The sequence below is a fragment of the Galeopterus variegatus genome, unplaced genomic scaffold, assembly GCF_000696425.1.
Source record: "Galeopterus variegatus unplaced genomic scaffold, G_variegatus-3.0.2 Scaffold149, whole genome shotgun sequence".
Taxonomy (NCBI): domain Eukaryota; kingdom Metazoa; phylum Chordata; class Mammalia; order Dermoptera; family Cynocephalidae; genus Galeopterus; species Galeopterus variegatus.
The window spans coordinates 23,534-42,282 of record NW_007726260.1 but is presented as its reverse complement, the minus strand read 5'-3'; the positions used below and the strand labels follow the sequence as shown (position 1 = coordinate 42,282).

The 18,749-nt window shown below is 38.5% G+C and overlaps 1 long non-coding RNA gene across 1 annotated transcript in view; it reads left to right on the top strand.

The window, feature by feature from the left end:
* Positions 1-17,904, top strand: part of LOC103606997 — a 34,406-nt gene extending 16,502 nt beyond the window's left edge. The window contains exon 3 of the long non-coding RNA XR_551931.1: positions 17,828-17,904. This is a non-coding gene — a long non-coding RNA (uncharacterized LOC103606997). The remainder of the gene's footprint in view (positions 1-17,827) is intronic.
* The last annotated feature ends 845 nt before the right edge of the window (positions 17,905-18,749 follow it).

Sequence of the window (18,749 nt, the reverse complement as noted above, 5' to 3'; positions counted from 1 at the left end):
TACGTTAAGGTAGTTTTCTGTGTTTTATCTCACAAGTTCCTTTAAAAGGGATACCAGGGGCCGGCCCCGTGGTGCACTCGGGAGAGTGCAATGCTGGGAGCGCGGCGCCGCCCCCGCCGAGGGTTCGGATCCCATGTGGAGACTGGTTCCCGCTCACTGGCTGAGCACGGTGTGGGTGACACCAAGCCAAGGGTCACGATCCCCTTACCGGTCACAAAAAAGACAAAAAACAAACAAAAAAACCAAAAAAAAAAAAATAAAAAGGGAGACCAGACTAGGAGTAGAATAATTGGTGGTGTAATTGGTAGCCAGTTTTGGGTGAGTCACTTACCCCTCTGGATTTAAATTTCCTCATTTTAAAGATAAGGAGGCTGAATTAGATTTGGGGATCTTAAACTTTAGTGTGCATTGGGACTGGGGAGGTTGTTGTAAGAATTTTAAGTTGGTAGGCCTGTATGGGGTGCAGTGGTTTGCATTTTTATAAGTCTCAGGTGATTTTGATGTGTTTGTCTACTAGAACCTGTTATGGACCTAAACTTCTGTGAAATATCCTGTAAGAAGAAGTGATTGGGTGTTCATCATAGGAGCTGAAATATGGGTCTGGGCTATTGAGTTAGGGATCATCAGTATTCCAAGGGATGGCAGCATTTGTGGAGTAGCTGCCCCCTGAGATTCAGGCATGTTGGATGAAGAGTAGGTATTATAAAGTGTGGGTACTTATTATTTGAAAATGAAAAGAATAGCTGGCTCCAGGAGTGGTTGGTGTGAGGTGATTCAGGGAGAAAAGAGTTTTTGAAAAATAGAAGCAGAGAGGGGCTGAGAAACAGTTTTCAGCAGAGAGGCTGCTGGTGGGATCGTACTGCCCCTCCCCGATTGGTCTTCAAGAAGTCCTGGGCAGGACAGTTTCTGGTGAGCAATTCCAAAGGTCTCTGTTGGGAAATCAGTGCAAAGGAATGTTACAGCAGTTGAAAAACTGATGACCAGTTTGCATAAACATGCACATATACACATGTAAAATTAGTGTAAATATGTTGTGTAAAATTAGTGGTTACTCTGATATATTTACTTATATGGTCTAAGAATTCAGAGTTCATAAAAGTATGAAATGAAAAGTAAAAGTCTCTCTTCTAGCACTCCCCAAAGGTTGTTAAAATCCTGTTTTTAGTTCTTATAACATTAAATAATTTATCTCTGTCCTATTTTTAGATCCATCAACTTAAGATACTGTCTTTTGTCTGCCTGCTATGGAAAGTGAAGACTGTGTAACGCTATGGTGTGTTCCTTCATTCTTTTCCCTACCTTGCGATTTTTATTTCTTACATACTTTGACTAAGATACTGTCTTTTGTCTGCCTGCTATGGAAAGTGAAGACTGTGTAATGCTATGGTGTGTTCCTTCATTCTTTTCCCTACCTTGCGATTTTTATTTCTTACATACTTTGACTTTCTGTGGTTTTAGCAGGCACTTTACAGTTAAAATAGGCTTGGAGGGGAAAGACAAGGTTAGAATTACATGGTAAGTTGCTGTGGAGAGAGAAGGAAACTTGGAGACCCAGGAAGAACAGCTAGAACATAAGCACCCCCCTTTGACGATTTGCCAGGAGCTTCTGCTCAGCGTCGAAGGCCTCAGAAGGTTGATGGTGAAGGATGGAGAGGCATTTTGTGGAGGAAAAAATTGCATATTTCCTGTTTTGGTATTTTTTTTAAAGGTAAGAAGGGGCCAGAGGATGAAGAACCTATTTGGATATGGTTCTGGTTACACTGAGAATCCACTGATGGGTTTTAAACAAGGAAATAACGTTATCTGCTTTATGTTTTCAAAAGAGCCTCTGGCAACTGTATGGAAGACGGGCTGTGGAGGGGCAAGAGTGGCAGCAGGGAGGCCAGTTAGGAGATGCCCGCTGCTGTGCAGGGCAGAGACAGTGTAGACCACGCTAGGGTGCAGGCAGAGGAATTGCAGGCGGCAGGTAGATTTGGGATATATAGTGGAAGTAGGGACTCCAGATGGCTGATGATTGGGTAGGGTGTGTGGGCTAGAAAAGGAGAAGAGTTGTGGTAGACAGAATGGTTGCCCAAAGATGTCCACATCCTGATCCCCAGCAACTGTGACCATGTTACCTCACATGGCAAAAAAGCCCTTGTAGACGTGATTAAGTTAAGCATCTTGAGATGGGGTGCTTACCCTGGATGATCTGGATGAGCCCAATGTAATCACAAGGGCCCTTGTGGGAGTCAGAGTCAGAGAAAGAGATGTGATGGTGGAAGCAGAGGTGTCAGCCACAAGGGGTCCACGAGCCAAGGGATATGGGTAGCCTTTAGAAGCTGGAAAAGATAAGGAAACAGGATTTTCCCAAGGGCCTCCAGATGAAACCAGCCCTGCCAACACTTTAGCTTCTAGACTTTTATTTTGGACTTTTGACCTCCAAAAGTATAAGATAGTAATTTGTGTTATTTTCAGCCATAACATTTGTGGACAGCTAATAGGGCAGCAATAGCAAATTAATCCAGTGGTCAAGAATGACTTGTTAGGCTTTTTCCTGGGTGATAATGCTGCTGTTCGCCAGCACGGGAAAGACTGAGGAGGAAAGTTTAGGAAAAAGCTGAGAGGAATCTGAACCTGTTCAGCTTAGGAGGAACTATCGGTCACTTCTGTGCATATGATGATCTCGTTGGCCCTGTCTCAGGGGCAGGTTGGGATGAGATGTAAATGTCAGAGCTGTCAGCAGGTAAATATCTAGAGACCTGAGGGTTTCACCCATGGAGAGAGATTATTGCATTAATGTGGAAAGACAGCTTAGTAACTTTCAGACAGAGGCCACATACAGACTCATTCCCTCTCACGCTTACTGTTTAAATTACAGTTGTTTTCTTTTGAGTCACCAAATGACATTTCAAAAGATAATTAGAAGCTGTCACTTTGGGAGGAAAGAAAGCAATGTTAAGCATCCTTTGAAAAGATCAAATTTCTGGACTGTGGATGGTTGCAGTATTTCTTCATTATTTTTGAAGGATACATGTGAGCTCATTTGACATATTTAAACCTGTAGTTTAATTTGGGGGAACTCCTATGGGTATAAATTTTAAAAACCTGCTGCTTCTCAGGTGGGTTACATTTAACTGTGGAGTGACCACACTCCCCTTTTCTGTTTGCAGCAGTTGCTTCCTGCTGTTTTAAGGGATTTGGTGACAGCTGAAAATGAGTTTTAAAGATAAGGTTGAATTTTGTGTAAAGGCAACCTATCTTGAGATATCTGTATAAATTCATATATCTCCTGTACATATAGAGCAGGGGTTCTCAACCAGGGGCAGTTTTGTCCCCCAGAGGACATTTGGAAATGTCTGGAGATATTTTTGGTTGTCACAACTTGGGGTGAGATGCTACTGGCATCTAGTGGGTAGAGGCTCGGGATGCTGCTGAACATGCCACTGTGCACAGGACAGCCCCTGCATCGAAGAAGTGTCCAGCCTAAAATGTCAATAGTGCTGAGGCTGAGAGACCCTGCAACTTGTAAACCTCTAAGTTTGGAGAATGGGAACTATTATCTTTCTGTCACTTAACATGTATGCTGTTTCCTACATTACATCTGGTTGCACACTGAGTCAGAAGACTTAGTCTTTTGCTGCCCTGATTCTATAGATTTTGTTTTGTGGGAAACTGGCTAATTTAGTGTTTATGGGAATGGAAGGCAGAAAGAAAAGATTATACTTGAATCTTCATTTAAGTGGATTTTTCTCTTTTTTGGCTAAGATAAAACAGCATTAAATTTATTAAAATTCATGTTCTATAAGTAGTTTTTATTTTGTACTGTTTATCAGGTATTAATCACATCATGTACTCTCTAATCATGACTGACTAAATACTGACCTGAAACAGTTATTTGCCTACTTCAGGTAATAAAAAAGAACCTGTAATAACTTTAATTGAAATAATATAAAATTGCAAAAATTGCTTTCTTTCTTTCTTATTCTTTGGCACTATTAAAATATTTTAAAGCATTATAATTAAAATAAAATACTCAAGAAAAGTCTCCTTCCTGTCATTTGCTGACTTAAGTAGCAGCCCAAGGAACACATATAGGAATGAAGACATTTGTATAATGCTTTGGAATTTTTTATTCCTAGATTTCACAATATAAACTTTAATTACTAAAGACACTTTGAGGAACCTACATTATTTAGTAGGATGTGAGCTGTACCTTACTTTCTGTGACTCAGGATCAGGCTCCTAAGATGGGACATATGGTAAATTAAAATCAATAAGTACATATCTTCAAAGATTACTAAAATGAGGTATATGACAACATATGCCTAAAAGTAGTGACAAGGTTGAAATAGTAAAAGCAGTAAAGATAGCATGACTTCTAGAATACGGAAATAGACTTTCAGAAAATCAAAGATAAACATTGTGTTGTTTCTTAGGAATATTTAATATATATACATGAATGAATATGACCCATGTGGTTTTTTAGAGAGCTAACATCCTCATTTGCTAATTATTCTTTTGTAATTTTAACATGTATGTATAAGATATATGAAAATGATGTTCCTGGACATGAATTCTTTTTTTTTAAATTTTAACTATTACTTATATACATATTTGTGGAGTACAGTTTGTTATTTCATTACATGCTTGTACTGTACAATGAGGACTTGAATTCTTTTTTTCTTTTTTTTTTTCCCTTTTTTCGTGTCCGGCAACGGATCGCTACCCTCAGTGTCGCGCCCGTACCGGACCGGGACTGGCAACGGGATCTCAGCCCTCGGTGTTGCGCCTGCACCTCGCTCAGCCAGTGAGCGGGAACCAGTCTGTATGTGGGATCCGAATCCTCGGCGGGAGCGCCACCGCACTCGCAAGCGGCACACTGTAGCAGTGCGCCACCGGGCCAGCCCAGGACTTGAATTCTTTTAAGGGAGTTTGTAGTGCAAGCGGCGCACTGTAGCAGTGCGCCACCGGGCCAGCCCAGGACTTGAATTCTTTTAAGGGAGTTTGTAGTGTGCAGTATCTCTTAGATTCCAAAGGGATCCTTACTGTTGTAATTGAAAATATTGATATGTTGATTTTAAAGTCCATTAGGTGGGTTTCTTTATAGTGACCTCTATTATTTTTTTCTCACAGTTATCTTAGATTTCTCATTTAAGCCCTAACTATATCAGATAGTAAGTTATCTGCTTACTCCTTATTTCCTCCTTAGTTCTTTTAATGGAATCTTTTTGTGTTTCCAGTATTCATTCATTTATTAATTGATTTGTTCATATACCTCATCATTTACTTAACTCATTAATTCAGTAAGCAATAATTAAAGGATACAGCTTTAATTAGTATAAAGTATACATGCCTTATGTAACTGCCTACTCCGCATCTCCATTTGGATATATAATGTGTATTTCAGACTTGATAGGGCCCAAACAGAGTCTTGAATTCCCACCACACCTCCTCCTCCTGCAGTTCTCCCCATTTCAATAAATTGCTTGCTCCTTCTGGTTACTCAGGCCAAAAATTTTAGAGTTTTCCTTGTCTCCTCTATGTTACTCATAATCCATATCTAATCTGTAAGTGACTCCTGTTGACCCTGCTTTTACTGTCTATCCAGAATCTAACCGCTTCTCATCAACTCCAGTGTTTCCACCTGAGTCCAGCCTGCTGTTACCTCCTACCTGGATTATTGCAACAGCCTCTGGACTGGACCCTCTGCTTTATCCCTTGCGACTTGCCTCCTTTAGTCCATTGTCACCACAATAGTTTCAAGTGAACTTTTAAAAATGGAAACCTGATCATGTCACTCTTTGGCTCAAAATCCTTAGCAACTTCCTATTTCATTCAGAGTAAAAGGCAAAGTTCTTACAGTGGCCTACGAGGTCCTACAGAATTGACACTCATTAGTTCTCTAACTTCATTGCCCTTGACACTCTCCTTGGCTCCGCTTGACCCCAGTTGGCCTTATTGCTATTCTTGGAACAAACCAGTTATGCTCCTGCCTTAGGGCTTTTGAAACTGGCTATTCCCTCTGCCTGGAATTCTGTTTCCTCAGTTATCCACATGGCTTGCTCCTGTACCTCCAAGTCTTTGCTCAAATGTCACCTCTTCAAGGAGTCCTCCTCTGACCACCTTATTTAAAATTGTCAACTCTTTGTACTATACAATCCCTAACTCTCTTTTATTCTTATCTACTTTAATCTTTTTACTTATAGTACTTATCACCATCTGACTTACTTTAAAAGTATTTATTTGTTGATTATATTATCCCCTCCCCTCACACATACTAAAATGTGAACTCCAGATGATCAGGGCTTCCACTTGAAGCACAGCAGGCACACATCATTATTTGTTGAATGAGTAAATGATTTCATGTATGATATAAAAGCCAATGAGACAGTATATAATTGGGGAAATAGATATATATACCCATGCGTCGTTTAACAATGGGGATACCTTCTGAGAAATGTGTCAAAAGATGATTTCGTCCTTGTGCAAACATCATGGAGTGCACTTACACAAACCTACATGGTACAGTCTACTATACACCTAGGCCATATGGTATAGCCGATTGCTCCAGGCTACAAACCTGTATAACTGTACTGAATACTGTAGGCCACTGTAACACAATGGTAAATATTCGTGTATCTAAATGTATCTAAACATAGAAAAGGAATTTTTCAGCTCTATTATAATCTTATAGGACCACCATTGTATATGTAGTTTGTTGTTGACCAAAATGGGGTTATGTGGCTGGCACATGACTGTAGTCCAAAGTACTATTTTATTTCTATATGTCTTCAAGGTTCTATGTAATTTCTGTATTCTCTTTTGGAAAGAAAAATGAAGTTTTAATAAACCTAAAACATTATGTGGACATGGTGAGATCTATCATTTGCTTACTAAAATAGGTGGGACATTCTGCATAGCAGTCAATATTCTAAATGTTAGTTTCAAAAATTGTGTGAGTGCAGGCTGAGTGGTTGATTTTTTGCAGAACTCTATGGAATTTGGATGTTAGAGAACATGAGGTCACATCAATATTAGCTTTTCCATATGTAGCTTTGGATAAAGTATATGTAGTGCACATAATTGTTTTGAATAAAGTTGTGAAACAGGACAATTGTGCATCTTTATGTCCAGGAACAGGCCTTAATAGTGTTACTTAGGTAGTCTAATTACACCTGCAATTTTGTAAAATGAGGAAATCCATTTTTGGCATAACCAATTTGCAAATTACTCTTTCCATCCAAAAAGGCAAAACACAACCCATCCATAGTCATAGATAAGGTCAGAATTCAGAGCAAAGGACAGAGCCAGACACAGATGAGGACTAGAGAACATTCAACTCTCTAATCCATAGCTGTGGATGCCAAAAGGATGCTCTACCCCAGTAATAGTATGCAACTTGTGATGTGTATCTTGCAGGTAGAAGTCAAGAAAAGCAAAGACCTCTTAGGATTACCATTGGCAAATAGCTGTATATTTAGGATGGACTTTGAACAATCTTATAAGCAGAGCCTGAAAATTTTCTGCAAATAGGAATAACAGCCCTGGTATAGAGATCCCAACAAAACTCACTGGCAGAAGCAATATGAGACCCATCAATGAGGATCTTAGAATCAAGGTACAGTAGTGCCCCCTTATCTGTGGTTTCACATCCTTCAGTTTCAGTTATCCACAGTCAATCACAGTCTGAAAATATTAAGATGTTTTGAGAGGAGGAGAGAAAGACCACATCCATTTAACTTCTATTAGAGTATATTGTTATAATTGTTCTATTTTATTATTAGTTATTGTTAATCTCTTACTGTGCCTAATTTATAAATTAAACTTTATCGTAAGTATGTGTGTACAGGAAAAACATAGTATGTTCAGGTTTGAGTACTATCCCCGGCTTCAGGCATCTGCTGGGGGTCTTGGAACATATCCCCTGAGGATGGGGGAAGCTACTGTATTTCAAGAGAAGAGAGATCTGGCCTGGACAGGTCTGCTCAGCTTCCTTTGCTTACATGTTTTCATTAGTTTCTTAGTGAGGGAGAACTGAAAGTTAATATTTGAATCTCCTCTATATCACTTAAGGTTTGCTAGATATAAAAATGCCCAAGTGAACTGTATAATGACCATAATCCTTATTTCATATTTCAGAATTATTTATTCTTAACTAATCTTTGCGTGGTCATCATACAGACCCACGTTAAAGAACCTTCTATTACCCTGGATAGATATTTGAATTGACTCGAGTCCACTGGACTATTAGAACCAACATTCCAAGGACCAGAGTAGCAGACCCGGGAAGTAGGGAGCATTACCTTACAGGAGGCTTTTTTCTTTTGGGTTGGTATTACATTGTATAAGCACATTAAGAAAACTGTCCTGTAATGAGTCACAGACATTAAGCATGGATCTTGTTGTCTTTTGCTTTCCAAAACTTATACTCTATTTCTATTCTTTTATTTAAATTGTTTAGTGGGTGTACAATAATTCTGGCTAGCAAGACAAAATATGTTCTTGCTTTATGAGGAAAGTGTCAGCAGAGAGAGGAGCTTTCCTTGGAGTTGTGCAGTTTGGTGGTGTAGGAATTGGTGAGGAAAAAGAACAAGGTGAATCACACCTCAGTTACGAGATTAACGCATCAAATTAAATGTTACTATTCAGGAAGCAGCAGAAAGAAACCGCTTCCATGGTAACTGTTGTCATAGTTGTATTTTTACTCGTCTTTCAGAAAATATATGAAAGCTAAATAATACAGCTGTTAGTGATATATGTGCTGCTTTCCCATTTTCAGATACCAAGTGCTCTGAAAGCTTGTGATTTAATCTCTCTTTAGTTGGCATTGTCAGTTTAATATCCAGCAAACATTAATCACTAATGGTAAATGTATAGAAGACATTTAATGTAAATGTCCAAAGATGCTTTGTCAGTGAAAGTGTGTTGTTGTAGAGTCCTCCAGGGTTGCTGAATAATCACTCAGGAAAATCTTAGTTTGACACCTGCCTTGTCCCCCATAATATTAAATGTAGCTTCTCTTTTTTGACTGGCCATGAAGAATTTTAAAAATAAATATTTAGTACAGCTAACTCATGATTTATTTACTGGAATACCTATTTGGATTATCAATGCTATTGTTCCCCTTTCTCTTCAGTGTCTTTTGTCTTTATCAAACTTTTTTTTTTTTTCCTTTTTGTCATTTTTCGTGACCGGTAACGGGATCGCAACCCTCAGTGTCACGCCCGTACCGCGACTGGCAACGGGATCGCAACCCTCGGTGTCACGCCCACACTGCGCTCAATCAGTGAGTGGACCGGTCTCTATATGGGATCCGAACCCTCGGCGGGAGCGCCGCCGCACTCCCAAGTGCTGCACTCTACCGAGTGCGCCACCGGGCCGGCCCTCTTTATCAAACTTTAAGAGCACTTCAAACTGAGGATAGGTCAGAAAAGGGAGAAAGATGAATCTGGAATCTGTTTAAAATTGGTTTATTTACAAAAGAGCTCTTGTAAAAGATTTGATCCGAAGTTAAAATTCACAAATCCATAAATCCATGCTTTCCTTTTTTCTGTATCATCAGATTGAATAATAGAATATTGGCAAGGTTTCTTTAAGAGCAGAAGTTCCATCTTACTTGCATAGATGGGCCCAGGGAACAAAGTTAAACAATGATCTGCTTCCTTTATTGGAAGGTGCTGATCTGTGGCCTGTGAGAAGAGTGTGCTTTGCTGATGTTTTGTTCTTGTATCTGTAATATCCTTTAACAGATATGACTTCAGCTTCCCCATTTAAGGGTGAAAGATAGATGAATTAACAAAATGCATTAGCACTTTTTGGACGTGTATGTGTTCACACTAACTTATTGATCTTGTGAAATGCTTTATTTTATGATAAATTGTCATGTTTAATTTTCACCACAATCCAAATTACAGTTTAACACTCCAGAATGGAAGGCATCCTGTGTTTTACTTTGAAAGCGTGTTTGTTAAGCATCTATTTGTTAGCAAAGACTTAGAAACACTTTGAAATTTCGTCCTATTAAATCAGTCCTAGAGCTATGTGAATTCTATCTTTAAATGCTGACAAGGGCTTCCCCATAAGCTGTGCTCAGCTCTCTCCAGCCCAGCCTTTTCACTTCTCAAATTCAAATCTGCTTGTTGCCCATACTCCACACTGCATCATTAATCATACTTAAATTGTATGTGGCATCTCTATAAATAATACTTATTATTTAATTGACGCATTTTCCGCTGTTTATGGTTTCTCATTTCATTTCCCCAACCAGATTATAAACTTTTTGATATAAATACTAATTCTTCTATATCTTTCCATCTGCCACGGTATCTCACACAAGGTAGATATTCAGTGCAAATTTGTTAATGGGTTAACCCATAATACTGTGAATTGGAACATGCTGGAAGGAAATATGATGATATTCTCTCCCACGAACTACCTATTTAAATGCATCTTGGCAAGAATGTTCAGTAAATTACCTTAATTTGCAAAACTGCCTTCATGTAACATTTGCAGCTGTTCCACTGCTCAGGAAAATGATTCATATTATTTTAAAGACACGACAACTTGAACAAGGTCAAAGCATAGTACATAGTGGTAATTAGCAATAAAAAATATAAAATTTACAAATTTTGCAGAGTATGAATGCGCATTGTAATTTGCTAGAAGGTGGCCAGCTATATACTGGGAGAGAATTTTAAGTGGGGCTGACTGATACTCTTTCCAAGAGGTTATTATATTCTTTTTTTTCCCCTTTCTCCTTCTATTTTGCTGCCTTCTTCCTAAATTATTGAGCTCTTTTTTTTTTTTTTTTTTAAAGATGACTGGTAAGAGGATCTTAACCCTTGGCTTGGTGATGTCAGCACCACGCTCAGCCAGTGAGCAAACTGGCCATCCCTATATATGATCCGAACCTGTGGCCTTGGTGTTATCAGCACCGCACTCTCCTGAGTGAGCCACGGGCCGGCCCTATTGAGCTCTTTTGATGTGGCCAACCTTTTCTAGGATCTTTCTGTTACATTATTGTATAATTTAATCCTCACACACATCCTGTTGGTAAGCTATTATTATTTACATTTTAATGACCAGGAAACATTGAAACTTGGAGGTTTAAGGACTTTTGGCATAAACTTTTTCTCACTGAGCTGAAGCTAACACCTCATATTTCTTCTTTGATGTGTGACCTTGGTCAAAAACATCACTTAACCTGTCTATGCCTTTTTAAAATGTCTTTCTTCCATAAAAGTAATAAAAATGTCTGCCTTGCCAATTTTGGGGGGTGCTGTATTGTCCTGGGTAGACATGACAGTGTTTTGAGATGATTAAAACACAAGAAATATGAGGCATTATTATTTTTATTATAACACAAATCTGTGTGATCACCAATGTGCCAACTTAGCATAAGGAGTCAGAACCAGATTGCAAATGCTCTATTGACATTTTCTTTTGGGTCCCAAAACTCCTAAGATATATATTCATGCATTTGGACTTTTTGCATTTTATAGAAAGAAAGATCCACAAGCTGGACTTCTGTGTTTCTCCAGCTACTGGATAGATTCAGACTAGTCATCTGCAGAAAAGCCTCTATGATCTAAAGAAAGTGGCTTATTTTAATTTAAACTTCACAGTTTATTTCTTATTGGTACGTAATTATTTGGGTTACTGGATTCTGTGTGTCTTGTTTTTAAATGAAAGGAAAAACATACTGAGCAGCCTAGTTGGCAAAAGACTTTCCAATGAAGTGTCCTCTGTCTTGATAGCTCAACCCATTACGATAAGGATGGCTCCCTCTAGGACCTAAGTAGCTGATTCTCCTTATCCCTTCTTGTTAGTTGGTGAATTTCCAGATCTGTCTTCTCTAAAACATCGTAAAATGTTCTGAATCTCAAAAGAAAGTGGTATTTGAGAATTTGTGAACTTTTCCCACTGTATTTGTGTAAAATGGAGTAGAAACTTTTGGAGGGCCTATTGACAACCGTAAGAGTTAGGGAAGGAGCAGTGTGCAGCAAGTTAAAGGAAAAGAAAATACTTCCTGAAAATGTTATAGTTTACACACACACATACACACACACGCATACCTTCAATATATTTTTAATATTTTAATAAACATAGAATAAGCTACATTATCATAGCAATGAAGGAAATAAAAACAAGAAAAAGATTACCTATAGTCCCACTGTGATCACCTGTTTAGCTGTTTTACTTTTTCCGTGATTCCAGTTTCATTCATCTTGGCCTTTAACTCTAATTACTGCATTTTGCTCTCTTTAGGGCCTTCTTTCCTAGAAGTCCAGGTCCACAGCCCTCTTCTTTAGGAAGCAGAGCTTGAATCATTCCACCAGCGTTTGCTCAGGCCTGCTTGATACCCTTCAGGGCTTCTTACCAACATTTGTGAAGCATTTTCTTGTCTTACTGATAGGCCACTCTGAACGTGTTTTCTTCATTACTTAAATGAGTGTCTCCCTAAATAAATTGAATATATCTTAACAGCAGTGCAACCACTTCAAAATTTTCCTCTGTTTCCCAAACCATGTATGGTGTATGTCATTCTAAAGTAAAATATATGCTCAAAGAGTGTAGTGATTGATAGCATAGATACCCATTTCTCCAAGTTGCTCAACTTTTACTGAATTAGGAAATTCAGCCTCATGTAATATTTCTGAATTCCGGGAAAGTGTAAACTTTCCATTTCCCGTTTTCAGTTCCACTTACAGGAACTCATACACTCTACGGAACTCATAAATCCTTGCCAAATAGTAAAGAATACTGTTTGAAGATCTATTATGTGTGAAGCATAGTTGCATGAAAACATGTATACCCTGCAAATGCTTGCTTTTTATTTCTGTAAGATAATTATTCTCTTGTTGTCTTGTCCATATTAACTATTCTGGTATATAAGTCCCAAGAAAACATAACTGTGTCTCTTCAGCTTATGTAATGTACCTGACACAAAATTGAGCATATATGATTGCTTAACAGCATAACATTGCTTGGTGATAAGGTGCAAAAAGTCTTAGCTGAGGATCTAACAGTCTTCTTTTTATTTTTGTCTTTTTCGCGACCGGTAAGGGAATCGCAACCCTTGGCTTGGTGTCACCCACACTGCGCTCAGCCAGTGAGCGCACCGGCCATTTCCTATATAGGATCCGAACCCATGGCGGGAGCCTCGCTGCGCTCCCAGCGCCGCACTCTCCCAAGTGCGCCACGGGCTCGGCCCTCTAAGCCACGGGCTCGGCCCTCTAACAGTCTTCTAAAGTTATTTAACATGATGCCATCAGGTGCCATCTAGGAGAAATAAGTAACAGAAAAACAAAAGCACATTGTTAAGATGTGTAAATTATTCCTCAGTGAAGGAGGTTTGTGTATATAATTGAGTTTAGTTGTTTTTGTTTATAGAGCTCCTGTAATTTCCTTGTGCCAGATTCTGAGTCAAAAGAAAAACACCAAAGTGCTTAGGCAACAGCTGTTCTCAGTCCTTCAGGGTGATAATTCTGAGCCCAGGGATGTGCTCATTCTTGTCGTGAAATGATGCTTTTTGGCTCTAAAACCCTGTGCCCTTCCACAGTGCTATTATAGTGAATGTGCTTACAAACACCAGATATCTGTTTAACAGATATCCCGAAGGAGAAAATAACTGATTATGACCTCATGTGTGGTTCATGGACTCTTCTCTAAAGTATTTTTATGATCTGACTATTGTATTCCTGAGCACATTTCTAAACCTCACCATATAGTTCCTTCTTTGTAAAAGGAAGAGTAACACTGTAGGTAGTGTTTGTATTTTTAGAGAGTTTTAGTGATGTTGGTCAGTGAGTTAATCCTAAAATCATATTAAATCAACCAAAAGTCATATTGCTATATATTTTAAAACTTTGTACTCATCCCAGCCATTCTTCTCAATTTTCTACCACTTGGAAGAAGTGGGCTAATATTATGTAAAAAAAACTTATACCCAGTGATAAAAGTTATAAAACAATAATGATGAGGACTCACTTTACCTTATTTGAAAACATATTTAAAATGGACATTTATAAAAACTGTATGGTATTTTGTTAAAGAAAAAGTCATACATTGAAATGGAATAACATAGAGTCCAGAAGTTAAAAAGCTATTTAAATTGGGTTTAAGACAGGGCAGAAATAATGGAATGATAGAAAAAAGTAGTACTTGTCAGGTATCTATTTTGGTATAGAGAAGAATCTGTACTGTATATACAAGTGCAGAGTGTATAGCAGTGGAAAGAGAAACAGAACATGAGAAAAATAACACACACCTATGTAGTGAAATTACTTAAAATGGATACATATATATTAGATGAATATATTGATTCCATTTCATACATGTGCAAAGAAGATGAATACAGTGAGGAAATCTTAAATCATTTCATAGAAAAATATGCTGCCTCTTAGGATTAAAATAAAGTGTTAAAACTTTCTTACTGATAAAGGTAATAAAATCAGATTTTTTCCACCCCTGTGGAGAAACAGGTCGGTTGTTGCTGGCATGGTAAATTGTTTCAGTATTTCTGGAGTGTAATCCATTAATACGTTTGAATCATGATGATGATAATGGTGGTGATGATAATGGCATGTGCTGGGTGAGTGGGGGGAATGGACACTTAGAGGAAAGCTCACAGTCTTGGCCACATGTACATATTTACGGTCATACATGTCACTGAGCACATCATACAATGCTTTCCAGTCTCCAGCCCACCTTTTCATTGTTTGGCATTTCCTCTGAAAGCCATTTTTCCTACAGGCCATGTTCATTTTTTAAAAAATTAAAGGTTTTTTCCCTCCCACATTGATTTTTTTTTTTTTTTTTTTTTTTACTGGTAAGGGGATCATAACCCTTGGCTTGGTGCTGTCTGCACTGCGCTCAGCCAGTGAGCGCACCGGCCATCCCTATATAGGATCCGAACCCACGGCCTCTACACTACCAGTGCTGCAGTCTCCTGAGTGAGCCACAGGGCTGGCCCCCACATTGATTTTTGACTCTATTTTTGTAATATTTTCCTCCATGTCCTAAATGTCTTTTCTTCACCTGACAGGTGGATTCTTATTCATCTTTTGAACTTTTGTTCAGATAGGCCCTTGTCTGTGAAGCCTTTCTGTGCCCCTCTGTCCCTGGGTGTGGCTCAGCCTTGGTCCCTGTGGCCCATTAGACAAGCTGAGGCTGGCAGCTCTGCCTGCATCTCTGGAGACTGCCGCTTCTTTGGAGGCAGGGGCTGTGTCTCAGCCATCTTTATACACAAGGTGGGACTTGATACATATGTGTGGAATGACTGAATGAAGAAGCAAAAGGAAAACCCAATATTATTGCTAGCTCTTTCATTAAATTCTGTGAAACTGAAGGTTGTCCTGTTGAGTCGGTATAAACTTTTTTGAACAATCATCAAATTGTATAACACCCAACAATTCTGTAAAATGGGGGTTACCACCAGACTATCTTATTTTGCAACAGGGTGTCCTCGGTGGTTTACTTGTCTCATTGCTTATTTCCTGTAAAATGAGCCTTTTACTGGGTGGCTGTCAGGTTCTTCTTAAAATGCTGAAGGAGGTATATTTATCAGCTCTTTTAGGCCAGGGAGTCATTAATGAACTCTTCTCTACTATATAATATTCTTAAGAGAAAATGTGCTTGGGGACCTATCTTATGCTCAGGAAGTAAGTTTTACATACTTAAAAAAAAAAAAAAAGATTTGGGGATCCAGAGCTGAAAAATCTCCCCTTGTACAAATTGTTCACCAGTATAAATATCTTCATGTAAAAATTAATGCTTCAAGATGCAGAATGAATTTACATTAAACATTATGTTATATTTGCACTGGATATATAGTGTTTCTGCTGTAGGTGACACATACCACACTTGATAAGACAGAAGTTTCTCATGTGGTTGTCTGGATGCAGGAAGGCCAGGAAAAGTATGGTGACCCTGTTCTGCATGGTGGTTTGGCATTTGGCTTGGCATCCTGTGTTTTTAGGGACTTGGGAGACTTCTCTTTCTCATTCTTTTACATTTAAACTTTAATATTAGTTAATTTCCTTTAAAATTTTTACTTATTGGTTGTTATTGAATGACTATCTGATTGGCATCTGTGCTTCACTGGAAGTAGAAGTTATGGTTTATTTACAGTGTTTTATGGGTTTGGCATGGCAAAATGGTCTTGACAATAAATTTTTGATGAATTACTTGAAAGTTTGGATATTTTGGGGGATGGATCATTAATCTACACCTGTTTGCAAGACCCCTGTGATAGGTGTGGTGGAATTCACTGTCCGGGGAGGTGTGGGAGGGGGGCACGCAGCACACCAGACAGAGGGAGGAACAGTAAGGTGCTCCAAAGCCTGAGGACAAAGTTCATCCCAGAGTGCTTGTGAAGGAGGCCTTCATGCAAAGAAGTGCTGTCGGGGTGCTTTGGAAGGATGGGGAGGGTTTTGGTGATCAGAAATGGAGGGGGAGGACCAAGAGGAGCGTGGGGTGGCACTGGGGGGAAGGTGGGGATGGAAAGTACCAGGAGGGGATGCCTGGCGTGTTCATGCCGGGGTCCAGTTACCATGCACGGAGCACCTCACAGATGACCCGTGACGCCCGCTGTGCCTGAGGAATGAAATCTGGAGGAAGGATGTTTGTGAGTCAGGGGAGGGGGGTGTAGGTGTCGCATTTAGTCTTGTTTTTTGTTTTTTTTTAATAGGGTTACAGAGGAGAGTTTTATCTTGGATAATGCTTTGAAAAGACTTATTGATTTGTTAATTTACGTCATTAAAGATGCTTCTGTGAGCTATAATATTTCACACCTAGTAAATATGTTTCGTGCTTAGATGGAATTATCTTTGTATTTTGGATTAAGGCATAATAATGACAGTATTTGTAAATATGTGACTTTTAAAGGAGGACTTTAACCTTCAGTATTCACAAAGGGCCAGGTTCTAAGTCCTTTCCGAAGTTAGAAGGTTGTGCTATCCCATTTTGCTGTTCCATTCTGCTGATGCATCGTTTAGAGTAAATTCCAGAGAAAGTTCCAATTCCTGCTGAAGAGCAGAATGCTGGTGTGATTTTTCACTTAGGTGTGCAGAAAGAATTGGTTAGCTTTGTGCACAGAATAGGCTCAAAATCAAGCTTTAATTAGTCAGACTTTTGCATAATTCATCACAACACTTTGGNAAGATGCTTCTGTGAGCTATAATATTTCACACCTAGTAAATATGTTTCGTGCTTAGATGGAATTATCTTTGTATTTTGGATTAAGGCATAATAATGACAGTATTTGTAAATATGTGACTTTTAAAGGAGGACTTTAACCTTCAGTATTCACAAAGGGCCAGGTTCTAAGTCCTTTCCGAAGTTAGAAGGTTGTGCTATCCCATTTTGCTGTTCCATTCTGCTGATGCATCGTTTAGAGTAAATTCCAGAGAAAGTTCCAATTCCTGCTGAAGAGCAGAATGCTGGTGTGATTTTTCACTTAGGTGTGCAGAAAGAATTGGTTAGCTTTGTGCACAGAATAGGCTCAAAATCAAGCTTTAATTAGTCAGACTTTTGCATAATTCATCACAACACTTTGGAAGTCCAGCAGAATATGCTCTTGATTGCTAACTCAATGGGTTCATATTAAAGGACTGGTTGTCTTTTATTAATTCTTTGCTGCTCAGATATTTAGATCTGCCCCTCAAAGCCATGACAGTTGACCATGTCTCCTAAAGAAATGAATTGTTACCTAATGATACATAAAGAAATGAATTGATACATAAAAATTGTTCCTTGATATAAATATAAATATCATTCTTGATATGAATATAATCAGTCTTACAGGAAAGTAATTAAGGTTCTTTCTCTTTTTTTGAATCTATAGGCCGTCCATCTGGCCCAGGCAAGCTTCCAGATTGAAGCCTTTGGCTCCAAATTCATTCTTGACCTCATACTGAACAAGTAAGTATTTAGTCATTATCTTGTTAAGAAGCAGGTACAATAAAGCTTCATTTCTGTGATATTTGTTTAGTCAAAATAATGTCTGTTGTTGAAGCAACTGATATTTTCTAGCTGATTATATGTTATAGAGCACTCAAAGAAAAACGTAAAAGTCGGAACAGCAAATTCTGCACTTTTTTTCTTTTGCTGAAAGAAAAGACATTTAACATTTAACATGTTAAACATCTCAAATACAACACTTACATATTATGATTTTAAATGGAATAAATATTTGAAGTAATGCTAGCTAATTATATGCTAACTGTAATCATCACTATATATAAGAAGCATGATACATTACTAATTCAAGTGTAATTAGACTTCAGTTTAGAAATTTCTTCCATTTTACCTTTTATAATGCAATTCATATGACTTCTGTAGGAAGAACAAAGCAAGTGATGACTTGCAAATAGAACCTATTTTGAGAAAGTTCTTTGCTTCATCATTTTCTCTAATATGGTTTCTTAGAAATTTTGGTTCTGATAAAAATTTACCCAATTGTCTCTGAGCGTGTGTTTAGGTTGATATTTAAATGCTGTTTCCTAAGTTGGAACCAGTTGTACAGATGTCTTTGTACAAAGTGTGAAAAAGAGCTATTGACTTAACCAGGGCTCTTTAGCCTCAAATAGAGCTAGCACTGAACCTTTCTTTGGTGAAAAAGATTTCCTATGTGGTTTTCTTTAGTTACAGAAACTCCACTCAGTATTTTAAGCTCTCACCGGTATTTTGACCAGGACTGCATCTTTGCAAGAAAAATACCATGTAATGCTATTAGACGCTATAGGTGACTGCAGCCACTTTCTGAA